Here is a 14,945-nt window from a genome sequence, read left to right as displayed (position 1 = left end):
CCCAATCAGAACTCGCATCTGCTTCATCTGGCCTCGGTGACACTGGACCAAAGTCGACTTCGGACACACGCAACAGCAACAACGACGGTCTTCAGCAACGGCCACGAGACGTCTTGCCTGATTGACTCTGGGAGCATGGAAAACTTTGTTCACCCCGACACGGTAAGGCGCTGTTCACTTGTTACGTCACACTCGGTAGAGATAAAGGGGTTCTGCCTAGCGAACCTCACTGTCCAAGATTCAACAATTTCCGACTTTATGTCCTGCTGCACCTCTGCGCGGCTACACTCCTGGGGTTGGACTTCCAACGTAACTTGCAAAGCCTGACCTTTAAATTTGGCGGCCTTATACCCCCCCCTTAATGTCTGCGACCTCGCGACCCTTAAGGTCGACCCGCCTTCCCTGTTTGCGAACCTCACCCCGGATTGCAAACCCGTCGCCACCAGGAGCAGACGGTGCAGTGCCCAGGACCGGACCTTCATCAGGTCAGAGGTCCAAAGGCTGCTGACGGAAGGGGTCATTGAAGCGAGCAACAGTCCCTGGAGAGCTCAAGTAGTGGTGGTAAAGACCGGGGAGAAACATAGGATGGTCATTGACTACAGTCAGACCATCAACAGGTTTACACAGCTGGACGCGTACCCTCTCCCCCATATAGCCGACCTGGTAAACAGGATCGCACAATGCAAGGTCTTCTCCACGGTGGATCTCAAGTCCGCCTACCACCAGCTACCCCTCCGTAATAGCGACCGCAAGTACACTGCCTTCGAAGCAGATGGGCGGCTCTATCAATTTTTAAGAGTTCCCTTTTGTGTCACTAATGGGGTCTCGGTCTTCCAGCGAGAGATGGACCGAATGGTTAACCGGTACGGCTAACGCGCAACGTTCCCGTATCTGGATAACGTCACCATCTGCGGCCATGACCAGCAGGACCACGACACTAACCTCCGCTAATTTCTCCAGACCGCGAAAATCCTTAACTTAACGTACAATCAGGATAAATGCGTATTTAGCACCGACCGTCTAGCCATTCTAGGCTACGTAGTGCGAAATGAAGTTTATAGGCCCCGACCCTGAGCGCATGCGCCCCCCTTATGGAGTTCCCCCTCCCTCACTGTCCCAAGGCCCTGAAGCGCTGCCTCGGGTTTTTCAGTTACTACGCACAGTGGGTCCCTAACTACGCAGACAAAGCCTGACCCCTAATTCAGTCCACAACCTTCCCCCTGCATCAAAGCAGACATTGCAAAGGCCACGATGCGCGCCATCGACGAGTCCTTCCCCTTCCAGGTCGAGAGCGATGCATCCGACGTAGCTCTGGCGGCCACCCTCAACCAAGCGGGCAGGCCCGTGGCCTTCTTCTCCCGTACCCTCCATGCTTCCGAAATTCGCTATTCCTCGGTCGAAAAAGAGGCACAAGCCATAGTTGAAGCTGTGAGACATTGGAGGCATTACCTGGCCGGCAGGAGATTCACTCTCCTCACAAACCAACGGTCGGTTGCTTTCATGTTCGATATTACACAGCGGGGCAAGATTAAAAACGACAAGATCTTGCGGTGGAGGAAAGAACTCTCCACCTTCAACTACGAGATCTTGTACCGTCCGGGAAGCTTAACGAGCCTCCTGATGCCCTGTCCCGCGGCACATGTGCCACTGCACAAGTGGACCACCTCCGAGCCCTCCACGAGGACCTCTGCTACCTGGGGGTCACTCGTTTCTTCCACCTCACCAAGACCCGCAACCTGCCCTACTCCATCGAGGAGGTCAGGACAGTCACCAGGTACTGCCAAATCTGCGCGGAGTGCAAACCGCACATCTACCGGCCAGAGAGGGCGCACCTGATAAAGGCTTCTCGTCCCTTTGAACGCCTCAGCATGGATTTCAAAGGCCCCCTTCCCTCCACCGACCGCAACACGTATTTCCTGAACGTGATTGACGAGTACTCCCGGTTCCCATTCGCCATACCCTGCCCAGACAAGAACGCAACCACCGTCATCAAGGCCCTCCAGGGTATCTTTACACTGTTCGGTTTCCTCGCGTACATACACAGTGATAGGGGGTCCTCCTTTATGAGCAACGAACTGCGTCAATTTCTGCTCAGCAGGGGCATTGCCTCGAGCAGGACGACCAGTTACAACCCCCAGGGAAACGGACAGGTGGAGAGGGAGAACGGAACGGTCTGGAAGACTGTTCTACTGGCCCTACGGTCCAGGAATCTCCCAGTCTCCCGCTGGCAAGAAGTCCTCCCGGTGGCCCCCCACGCCATCCGGTCGCTGCTCTGTACAACTACCAATCAGACACCTCATGAACGACTCCTTGTTTTCCCCAGGAAGTCCTCCTCCGGGACCACGCTCCCAACCTGGCTAGCGACACCCGGACCCATCCTGCTTCGGAAGCACGTGCGGGCGCACAAGTTGGACCCGTTGGTCGAGACGGTCCACCTGCTGCACGCTAACCCCCAGTATGCCGACGTGGCGTTCCCTGACGGCCGGCAAGATACAGTCTCCCTTCGGGACCTGGCACCCGCCGGACCCCACCCCCTCCCGAACCATTACCCCCCCCACAGCACCTCACTGGAGGGGGAGTACTCCCGCCGCCCCTGCCTAGGCCCGCCCACCCACTGACACCCCCTCCCCCCATGTCAACCGTTTGCCCAACAGCGCCGCCTACGGGTGACGAAGCTGCCAGGGAGGCCGGAACCACGCTCCCGGAGTCGCAACCACCTGGACCCCAACCAGAATCACCACCGAAGCCCAGACAATCCAGAAGGACGACTAGGCCAGCCGATCGACTGATTGCTTCGCTGTGACCAACAGACCACCATCAGTAAGAATGAACAACAACACCTCCTCCACAATAGTCCTCAACACCGGCGCCCCGCAAGGCTGCGTACTTAGCCCCCTACTCTACTCCCTGTACACACGACTGCGTGGCAAACCTTGGTTCCAACTCCATCTACATGTTTGCTGACGATATGACCATAGTGGGCCGGATCTCGAATAACGATGAGCCCGAATACAGGAGGGAGATAGAGAACCTAATGCAGTGGTGTAGCGACAACAATCTCTCCCTCAATCCCAGCAAAACTAAAGAGCTGGTAATTGACTTCAGGAAGCAAAGTACTGTACACACCCCTGTCAGCATCAACGGGGCCGAGGTGGAGATGGTTAGCAGTTTCAAAATCCTAGGGATGCACATCTCCAAAAATCTGTCCTGGTCCACCCACGTCGACGCTACCACCAAGAAAGCACAACAGCGCCTATACTTCCTCAGGAAACAAAGGTAATTCGGCATGTCCACATTGACTCTGACCAACTTTTACAGATGCACCATAGAAAGCATCCTATCGGGCTGCATCGCAGCCTGCTATGGCAACTGCTCGACCCAGGACCGCAAGAAACTTCAGAGAGTCGTGAACACCGCCCAGTCCATCACACAAACCTGCCTCCCATCCATTGACTCCATCTACACCTCCCGCTGCCTGGGGAAAGCGGGCAGTATAATCAAAGATCCCTCCCACCCGACTTACTCACTCTTCCAACTTCTTCCATCGGGCAGGAGATACAGAAGTCTGAGAACACGCACGAACAGACTCAAAAACAGCTTCTTCCCCACTGTCACCAGACTCCGAAATTACCCTCTTATGGACTGACTTCATTAACACTACACCCTGTATGCTTCATCCGATGCCAGTGCTTATGTAGTTACATTGTATATGTTGTGTTGCCCTATTATGTATTTTCTTTTATTCCCTTTTCTTCTCATGTACTTAATGATCTGTTGAGCTGCTCGCAGAAAAATACTTTTCACTGTACCTCGGTACACGTGACAATAAACAAATCCAATCCAATTATACAGGTGCCAAAGAAGAACCAGGCAACGTGCCTCAATGACTACTGTCCGGTGACCCTGACTTCAGTCGTAATGAAGTGCTTTAAGAGGTAGATCATGAAGCGCATCACCTCCATACTCCCAGAATACCTTGATCCACTGCAATTCGCATACCGTCGCAACCGGTCCACAGCAGACGCCATTTCCCTGGCCCTACACTCATCCCCGGAGCATCTAGACAACAAGGACTGCTACATCAGACTCCTATTTATTGACTAGGGCTCCGCCTTCAACACCATAATCCCACCCAAGCTCATATCAAAGCTGCAGAACCTAGGACTTGGCTCCCCACTCTGCAACTGGATCCTCGATTTTCTGACCAACAGGCCACAATCAGTAAGAATGAACAAGACCTCCTCCACAATAGTCCTCAATACTCGGGCCCCGCAAGGCTGCATACCTAGCCCCCTACTCTACTCCCTGTACATACACGACTGCGTGGCAACATTTGGTTCCATCTCCTTCTACAGGTTTGCTGACGATACGACCATAGTCGTCCGGATCTCGAATAATGACGAGTCAGAATACAGGAGGGAGATAGAGAACCTAGTGGAGTGGTGCAGCGACACCAATCTCTCCCTCAATGCCAACAAAACTAAAGAGCTGGTCATTGACTTCAGGAATCAAAGTACTGTACACACCCTTGTCAGCATCAACGGGGCCGAGGTGGAGATGTTTAGCAGTTTCAAATTCCTCGGGGTGCACATCTCCAAAAATCTGCCTTGGTCCACCCACGTCGACGCTACCACCAAGAAAGCACAACAGCGCCTATACCTCCTCAGGAAATTCGGCATGTCCACATTAACCCTTACCAACTTTTACAGATGCACCATAGAAAGCATCCTATCGGGCTGCATCGCAGCCTGCTATGGCAACTGCTCGACCCAGGACCGCAAGAAACTTCAGAGAGTCGTGAACACCGCCCAGTCCATCACACAAACCTGCCTCCCATCCATTGACTCCATCTACACCTCCCGCTGCCTGGGGAAAGCGGGCAGTATAATCAAAGATCCCTCCCACCCGACTTACTCACTCTTCCAACTTCTTCCATCGGGCAGGAGATACAGAAGTCTGAGAACACGCACGAACAGACTCAAAAACAGCTTCTTCCCCACTGTCACCAGACTCCGAAATTACCCTCTTATGGACTGACTTCATTAACACTACACCCTGTATGCTTCATCCGATGCCAGTGCTTATGTAGTTACATTGTATATGTTGTGTTGCCCTATTATGTATTTTCTTTTATTCCCTTTTCTTCTCATGTACTTAATGATCTGTTGAGCTGCTCGCAGAAAAATACTTTTCACTGTACCTCGGTACACGTGACAATAAACAAATCCAATCCAATTATACAGGTGCCAAAGAAGAACCAGGCAACGTGCCTCAATGACTACTGTCCGGTGACCCTGACTTCAGTCGTAATGAAGTGCTTTAAGAGGTAGATCATGAAGCGCATCACCTCCATACTCCCAGAATACCTTGATCCACTGCAATTCGCATACCGTCGCAACCGGTCCACAGCAGACGCCATTTCCCTGGCCCTACACTCATCCCCGGAGCATCTAGACAACAAGGACTGCTACATCAGACTCCTATTTATTGACTAGGGCTCCGCCTTCAACACCATAATCCCACCCAAGCTCATATCAAAGCTGCAGAACCTAGGACTTGGCTCCCCACTCTGCAACTGGATCCTCGATTTTCTGACCAACAGGCCACAATCAGTAAGAATGAACAAGACCTCCTCCACAATAGTCCTCAATACTCGGGCCCCGCAAGGCTGCATACCTAGCCCCCTACTCTACTCCCTGTACATACACGACTGCGTGGCAACATTTGGTTCCATCTCCTTCTACAGGTTTGCTGACGATACGACCATAGTCGTCCGGATCTCGAATAATGACGAGTCAGAATACAGGAGGGAGATAGAGAACCTAGTGGAGTGGTGCAGCGACACCAATCTCTCCCTCAATGCCAACAAAACTAAAGAGCTGGTCATTGACTTCAGGAATCAAAGTACTGTACACACCCTTGTCAGCATCAACGGGGCCGAGGTGGAGATGTTTAGCAGTTTCAAATTCCTCGGGGTGCACATCTCCAAAAATCTGCCTTGGTCCACCCACGTCGACGCTACCACCAAGAAAGCACAACAGCGCCTATACCTCCTCAGGAAATTCGGCATGTCCACATTAACCCTTACCAACTTTTACAGATGCACCATAGAAAGCATCCTATCGGGCTGCATCGCAGCCTGGTATGGCAACTGCTCGACCCAGGACCGCAAGAAACTTCAGAGAGTTGTGAACACCGCCCAGTCCATCACACGAACCTGCCTCCCATCCATTGACTCCATCTACACCTCCCGCTGCCTGGGGAAAGCGGGCAGCATAATCAAAGATCCCTCCCACCCGGCTTACTCACTCTTCCAACTTCTTCCATCGGGCAGGAGATACAGAAGTCTGAGAACACGCACGAACAGACTCAAAAACTTCTTCCCCACTGTCACCAGACTCCTAAATGACCCTCTTATGGACTGATTTCATTAACACTACACCCTGTATGCTTCATCCGATGCCAGTGCTTATGTAGTTACATTGTATATGTTGTGTTGCGCTATTATGTATTTTCTTTTATTCCCTTTTCTTCTCATGTACTTAATGATCTGTTGAGCTGCTCGCAGAAAAATACTTTTCACTGTACCTAGGTACACGTGACAATAAACAAATCCAATCCAATCATATTCTCATTGTTACCACTACACTAACACAATTCAATATTGTGTGGTTCTAAAAATTTGTCACATCTGTGGCCAATTCACCACACGTGCCAAGTGGTGAGCTTTATTGTACAACACTGATCTGACAGGGCTGCCAAGCTAATAATTCTGTACTGGATAGAGTGCAGCCCTGTTGAAGACTATGGGCGGGATTCTTCGTTTCGGGACGCCTGGAATGCGTTCATCGATGGGATGGAGAATCGGGCATAGGGAGAAAATCAGGATAGACGGGGGGGACACGATGCTCCTACACTGCCCCTCCATGGCGGAAGGAACGAGGTCCGTTCTACAAGCCAGCGGGAGCATGTACATAAATGTGTCTTAATCAACCATCTGCATCTATTTAACGGGCCTGCGCCGTATGCTTCGGCTTCCCATGACTTTCCAGTCTCTGCGGCCGTGAATCACGTGTGCACAGATCACTTGTACAAGGTGCAAGCCATTCATAGCTTTCTAGTAGTGGTCTGTGATTGACAGCTTTGATTCAATAATCTCGCTTCATGGTTCAGTGGCCTAACTGGCTGGTGAAGCCACAATGTTTGTAAACATTGACTACATCAAAGAGAGGTAAGTGCAATGCACTATTAGGCTTGAGCTAATGGATCTGTGGGAACCAGATGCAGGTCATAGCTGCTCTCCTTCCAAGAATTGGCATATGGTGCTGAAAGGCAAGTGGGCAGCATGGTAGCACAAGTGAGTAGCACTGTGGCTTCACAGCTCCAGGGTCCCATGTTCGATTCCCTGCCGGGTCACTGTCAGTGCGGAGCCTGCACGTTCTCCCCGTGTGTGCGTGGGTTTCCTCCGGGTGCTCCGGTTTCCTCCCACAGTCCAAAGACGTGCGGGTTCGGTGGATAGGCCATGATAAGTTGTTTTTAGTGACCAAAAAAAGGTGAGATGGGGTCTTTGGGTTACAGGGATAGGGTGGAAGTGAGGGCTTAAGTGGGTCGGTGCAGACTTGATGGGCCGAATGGCCTCCTTCTGCACTGTATGTTCTATGTCCTATGTTACAGCTGTAATTCTTCTCACTGCCCTTGTCTGGACTGCTTTCTAACAGGGACTCATCTTGGGGGGTGTGGAGGGTGGTCGGTGGGGGGGTCCCTATAGGCAGTGGGTCCCTGGATTGGATTGGATTGGATTGGATTTGTTTATTGTCACGTGTACCGAGGTACAGTGAAAAGTATTTTTCTGCGAGCAGCTCAACAGATCATTAAGTACATGGGAAGAAAAGGGAATAAAAGAAAATACATAATAGGGCAACACAACATATACAATGTAACTACATAAGCACTGGCATCGGATGAAGCATACAGGGTGTAGTGTGAATGAAATCAGTCCATAAGAGGGTCATTTAGGAGTCTGGTGACAGTGGGGAAGAAGTTTTTGAGTCTGTTCGTGCGTGTTCTCAGACTTCTGTATCTCCTGCCCGATGGAAGAAGTTGGAAGAGTGAGTAAGCCGGGTGGGAGGGATCTTTGATTATGCTGCCCGCTTTCCCCAGGCAGCGGGAGGTGTAGATGGAGTCAATGGATGGGAGGCAGGTTCGTGTGGTGGACTGGGCGGTGTTCACAACTCTCTGAAGTTTCTTGCGGTCCTGGGTCGAGCAGTTGCCATACCAGGCTGCGATGCAGCCCGATAGGATGCTTTCAATGGTGCATCTGTAAAAGTTGGTAAGGGTTAATGTGGACATGCCGAATTTCCTGAGGACGTATAGGCGCTGTTGTGCTTTCTTGGTGGTAGCGTCGACGTGGGTGGACCAGGGCAGATTTTTGGAGATGTGCACCCCTAGGAATTTGAAACTGCTAAACATCTCCACCTCGGCCCCGTTGATGCTGACAAGGGTGTGTACAGTACTTTGATTCCTGAAGTCAATGACCAGCTCTTTAGTTTTGCTGGCATTGAGGGAGAGATTGGTGTCGCTGCACCACTCCACTAGGTTCTCTATCTCCCTCCTGTATTCTGACTCGTCATTATTCGAGATCCGGACGACTATGGTCGTATCGTCAGCAAACCTGTAGAAGGAGATGGAACCAAATGTTGCCACGCAGTCGTGTATGTACAGGCAGTAGAGTAGGGGGCTAAGTATGCAGCCTTGCGGGGCCCGAGTATTGAGGACTATTGTGGAGGAGGTCTTGTTCATTCTTACTGATTGTGGCCTGTTGGTCAGAAAATCGAGGATCACTTCCGGGTGCGGCGATGACCAGCTGAGTCGCACGTTTCGGCAGCTCCCTGTGAAACGGGCTTTTGGGCTCTTGATAGGAGCCCCAACGGCAATTTTGACGGCTAAAAACACTGTGCGGTAAACCAGAAGGGAATCCCCCCTGGATACGGATGGAAAAAGGAGGAGAGAGTGGCCAGATTGCAGTGGATCCTTTAGAACAGCGGCAAGGAAGGCAAGCAAAAACCAAGATGGCGTCGGAAGGTGGCAGTTTAACATGGGGCCCTGAACAACAAGAGTTCTTGAAATGCTGTGTGGAAGAGATCAAAAAGGAAATAAAGAAAGAGCTGTTGGCCCCGATACTACAGGCGATCGAAGGGCTAAAGGAGGAACAAAAGACCCAGGAGCGGGAGCTTCGGGTCGTGAAGGCAAAGGCAGCCGAGAATGAGGACGATATACAGGGCCTGGTGGTGAAGACGGAGACGCAGGAGGCACATCAGAAACGATGTGTGGAAAGGTTGGAGGCACTGGAAAACAACGCAAGGAGGAACAACCTGAGGATTCTTGGTCTTCCTGAAGGTGTGGAGGGAGCGGACGTCGGGGCATATGTGAGCACGATGCTGCACTCGTTAATAGGAGCGGAGGCCTCGGCGGGTCCGTTGGAGGTGGAGGGAGCATACCGAGTGATGGCGCGAGGACCGAGAGCAGGACAAATTCCCAGAGCCATAGTGGTGAGATTCCTCCGTTTTAAGGATAGAGAAATGGTCCTTAGATGGGCGAAGAAAACTCGGAGCAGTAAATGGGAGAACGCGGTGATCCGCGTTTATCAAGACTGGAGTGCGGAGGTGGCGAGAAGGAGGGCGAGCTTTAATCGGGCCAAGGCGGTGCTTCATAAAAAGAAGATAAAATTTGGAATGCTGCAACCGGCAAGACTGTGGGTCACATATCGAGGGAGGCACCACTACTTTGAGACGGCGGATGAAGCGTGGACTTTTATTGTGGAAGAAAAACTGGAATGAGCGGGTTATTAAAAAGAACGTTCGAACAAAGTGGTGGGGCAAATGTGGGGGGCAAAGAGGGGTTTTATGTACTAATTCTGCGATGTGGTAACTTTTCTCTCTCCCACTGGTGGTGATGGGGGGAGGAGGGGAGGTGGAGGAGATGGGGCGTTGGCCATTGGGGGCGGGGCCAAGGGAGAAGCGCGGGCTTGGTTCCCGCGCTATGATAATCATGGCGGGAATAGAGAAGCGGGAAGGAGGGGGCGTCGCACGGTGCGAGCCGAGGTCACGGGGGGAAGCCGAGGTCAGCCAGAGTTTGCTGACTTCTGGGAGCAACATGGGGGGAGTAATTACGCTAGCGGGGGATCTAGCGGGGGGGGGTGGGAGGGGGGAATTACTGGGTTGCTGCTGCTGGGGAGAGGGGGGAGCTGGTATGGGAGAGGATGGGCGGGGGGCACCGCCTGGGGGAGATACAGCTGCGTGGGAACCGGGTGAGGAGCTGGAAAAAGGTGATGGCTAATCGACAAGGGGGGGGGGGGGGGTAGGAAGCCCCCCAACTCGGCTGATCACGTGGAACGTGAGAGGGCTGAACGGGCCGATAAAGAGGGCACGGGTACTCGCACACCTTAAGAAACTTAAGGCAGATGTGGTTATGTTACAGGAAACGCACCTGAAACTGATGGACCAGGTTAGGCTACGCAAAGGATGGGTGGGGCAGGTGTTCCATTCGGGGCTAGATGCGAAAAACAGGGGGGTGGCTCTATTAGTGGGGAAGCGGGTAATGTTCGAGGCAAAGACTATAGTGGCGGATAACAGGGGCAGATACGTGATGCTGAGTGGCAAACTACAGGGGGAGACGGTGGTTTTGGTAAACGTATATGCCCCGAACTGGGATGATGCCAATTTTATGAGGCGGATGCTAGGACGCATTCCGGACCTAGAGATGGGAAAGCTGATAATGGGGGGAGATTTTAATACGGTGTTGGAACCAGGGCTGGATAGGTCGAAGTCCAGGACTGGAAGGAGGCCGGCAGCAGCCAAGGTACTTAAAGATTTTATGGAGCAGATGGGAGGTGTAGACCCGTGGAGATTTAGCAGACCTAGGAGTAAGGAGTTCTCGTTTTTCTCCTATGTCCATAAAGTCTACTCGCGAATAGACTTTTTTGTGCTGGGTAGGGCATTGATCCCGAAGGTGAGGGGAACGGAGTATACGGCTATAGCCATTTCGGATCACGCTCCACACTGGGTGGACTTGGAGATAGGGGAGGAAACAGGAGGGCGCCCACCCTGGAGAATGGACATGGGACTAATGGCAGATGAGGGGGTGTGTCTAAGGGTGAGGGAGTGCATTGAAAAGTACTTGGAACTCAATGATAATGGGGAGGTCCAGGTGGGAGTGGTCTGGGAGGCGTTGAAGGCGGTGGTTAGAGGGGAGCTGATATCAATAAGGGCACATAAAGGGAAGCAGGAGAGTAAGGAACGGGAGCGATTGCTGCAAGAACTTTTGAGGGTGGACAGACAATATGCGGAAGCACCGGAGGAGGGACTGTACAGGGAAAGGCAAAGGCTACATGTAGAATTTGACTTGCTGACTACAGGCACTACAGAGGCACAATGGAGGAAGGCACAGGGTGTACAGTACGAATATGGGGAGAAGGCGAGCAGGTTGCTGGCACACCAATTGAGGAAAAGGGGAGCAGCGAGGGAAATAGGGGGAGTGAGGGATGAGGAAGGAGAGATGGAGCGGGGAGCGGAGAGAGTGAATGGAGTGTTCAAGACATTTTATAAAAAATTATATGAAGCTCAACCCCCGGATGGGAGGGAGAGAATGATGGGCTTCTTGGATCGGCTGGAATTTCCCAAGGTGGAAGAACAGGAAAGGGTGGGACTGGGAGCACAGATCGAGGTAGAAGAAGTGGTGAAAGGAATTAGGAGCATGCAGGCGGGAAAGGCCCCGGAACCGGATGGATTCCCAGTCGAATTCTATAGAAAATATGTGGACTTGCTCGCCCCGGTACTGACGAGGACCTTTAATGAGGCAAAGGAAAGGGGACAACTGCCCCCGACTATGTCTGAAGCAACGATATCGCTTCTCTTAAAGAAGGAAAAGGACCCGCTACAATGCGGGTCCTATAGACCTATTTCCCTCCTAAATGTAGATGCCAAGGTCCTGGCCAAGGTAGTGGCAATGAGAATAGAGGAATGTGTCCCGGGGGTGGTCCACGAGGACCAAACTGGGTTTGTGAAGGGGAGACAGCTGAACACGAATATACGGAGGTTGTTAGGGGTAATGATGATGGCCCCACCAGAGGGAGAAACGGAGATAGTAGTGGCGATGGATGCCGAGAAAGCATTTGATAGAGTGGAGTGGGATTATTTGTGGGAGGTGTTGAGGAGATTTGGTTTTGGAGAGGGGTATGTTAGATGGGTGCAGCTGTTGTATAGGGCCCCAGTGGCGAGCGTGGTCACGAATGGACGGGGATCTGCATATTTTCGGCTCCATAGAGGGACAAGGCAGGGATGCCCTCTGTCCCCATTATTGTTTGCACTGGCGATTGAGCCCCTGGCGATAGCGTTGAGGGGTTCCAGAAGTGGAGGGGAGTACTTAGGGGAGGAGAAGAGCACCGGGTATCTTTGTATGCGGACGATTTGCTACTATACGTGGCGGACCCGGCGGAGGGGATGCCAGAAATAATGCGGATACTTGGGGAGTTTGGGGATTTTTCAGGGTATAAATTGAACATGGGAAAAAGTGAGTTGTTTGTGGTGCATCCAGGGGAGCAGAGTAGAGAAATAGAGGACCTACCGTTGAGGAAGGTAACAAGGGACTTTCGTTACCTGGGGATCCAGATAGCTAAGAATTGGGGCACATTGCATCGGTTAAATTTAACGCGGTTGGTGGAACAGATGGAGGAGGATTTCAAGAGATGGGATATGGTATCCCTGTCAATGGCAGGGAGGGTGCAGGTGGTTAAGATGGTGGTCCTCCCGAGATTCCTCTTTGTGTTTCAGTGCCTCCCGGTGGTGATCACGAAGGCTTTTTTTAAAAGGATTGAAAAGAGCATCATGGGTTTTGTGTGGGCCGGGAAGACCCCGAGAGTGAGGAAGGGATTCTTACAGCGTAGCAGGGATAGGGGGGGGCTGGCACTACCGAGCCTAAGTGAGTATTATTGGGCCGCTAATATTTCAATGGTGAGTAAGTGGATGGGAGAGGAGGAGGGAGCGGCGTGGAAGAGATTAGAGAGGGCGTCCTGTAGGGGGACTAGCCTACAGGCTATGGTGATAGCCCCATTGCCGTTCTCACCGAGGAACTACACCACAAGCCCGGTGGTGGTGGCTACACTGAAGATTTGGGGACAGTGGAGACGGCATAGGGGAAAGACTGGAGCCTTGGGGGGGACCCCGATATGAAACAACCATAGGTTTGCCCCGGGGAGAATGGATGGGGGATATGGAATGTGGCAAAGAGCAGGAATAACGCAACTGAAAGATCTGTTTGTGGATGGGAAGTTCACGCGTCTGGGAGCGCTGACCGAGAAATATGGGTTGCCCCAAGGGAATGCATTCAGGTATATGCAACTGAGGGCTTTTGCGAGGCAACAGGTGAGGGAATTCCCGCAGCTCCCGACACAAGAGGTGCAGGACAGAGTGATCTCAAAGACATGGGTGGGGGATGGTAAGGTGTCAGATATATATAGGGAAATGAGGGACGAAGGGGAGACTATGGTAGATGAACTAAAAGGGAAATGGGAAGAAGAGCTGGGGGAGGAGACCGAGGAGGGGCTGTGGGCAGATGCCCTAAGCAGGGTAAACTCGTCGTCCTCGTGTGCCAGGCTAAGCCTGATTCAGTTTAAGGTATTACACTGGGCACATATGACTGGAGCACGGCTCAGTAAATTTTTTGGGGTGGAGGATAGGTGTGCGAGGTGCTCGAGAAGCCCAGCGAATCATACCCATATGTTTTGGTCATGCCCGGCACTACATGGGGTTTTGGATGGGGGTGACAAAGGTGCTTTCAAAAGTAGTAGGAGTCCGGGTCGAACCAAGCTGGGGGTTGGCTATATTTGGGGTTGCACAAGAGCCGGGAGTGCAGGAGGCGAGAGAGGCCGATGTTTTGGCCTTTGCGTCCCTAGTAGCCCGGCGCAGGATATTGCTAATGTGGAAAGAAGCCAAGCCCCCGGGGGTGGAGACCTGGATAAATGACATGGCGGGGTTTATAAAGCTAGAGCGGATTAAGTTCGTCCTAAGGGGGTCGGCTCAAGGGTTCACCAGGCGGTGGCAACCGTTCGTCGAATACCTCGCAGAAAGATAGACGGAATGGGAAAAAGAAGGCAGCAGCAGCAGCCCAGGATCGGGGGGGGGGGGGAGGGGTGGGGGGGGGCGGGTGGTGGAGGAACCAGAAGGACTCTAAGGGTTGTTAATATATACTGTATAGTATGTATAGGTCGTTGCTACAGATAATTATATATTGGACTGTTAAATTATATTTTTGGAGAGTGTTACTTGTGACAAGGCAGTTGCCAATTAGGGCTAGTTTTCATTTTTGTTATTTATTATTTATTCATTTTTTGTTTATAAAATAGGTCATTGTTATTTGTGTTGTTATAATATTGTGTAAAGGATGCACAATGTACTGTGTTGGTTGACCAAAAATTTTCAATAAAATATTTAATTTAAAAAAAAAGAAAATCGAGGATCCAGTTGCAGAGTGGGGAGCCAAGTCCTAGGTTCTGCAGCTTTGATATGAGCTTGGGTGGGATTATGGTGTTGAAGGCGGAGCCCTAGTCAATAAATAGGAGTCTGATGTAGCAGTCCTTGTTGTCTAGATGCTCCGGGGATGAGTGTAGGGCCAGGGAAATGGCGTCTGCTGTGGACCGGTTGCGACGGTATGCGAATTGCAGTGGATCAAGATATTCTGGGAGTATGGAGGTGATGCGCTTCATGATCTACCTCTTAAAGCACTTCATTACGACTGAAGTCAGGGTCACCGGACAGTAGTCATTGAGGCACGTTGCCTGGTTCTTCTTTGGCACCTGTATCATTGGATTGGATTGGATTGGATTTGTTTATTGTCACGTGTACCGAGGTACAGTGAAAAGTATTTTTCTGCGAGCAGCTCAGCAGATCATT

Source organism: Scyliorhinus torazame, chromosome 1 (assembly GCF_047496885.1).
Source record: "Scyliorhinus torazame isolate Kashiwa2021f chromosome 1, sScyTor2.1, whole genome shotgun sequence".
In the NCBI taxonomy this organism is placed as follows: domain Eukaryota; kingdom Metazoa; phylum Chordata; class Chondrichthyes; order Carcharhiniformes; family Scyliorhinidae; genus Scyliorhinus; species Scyliorhinus torazame.
This window is presented reverse-complemented; position numbering follows the sequence as displayed.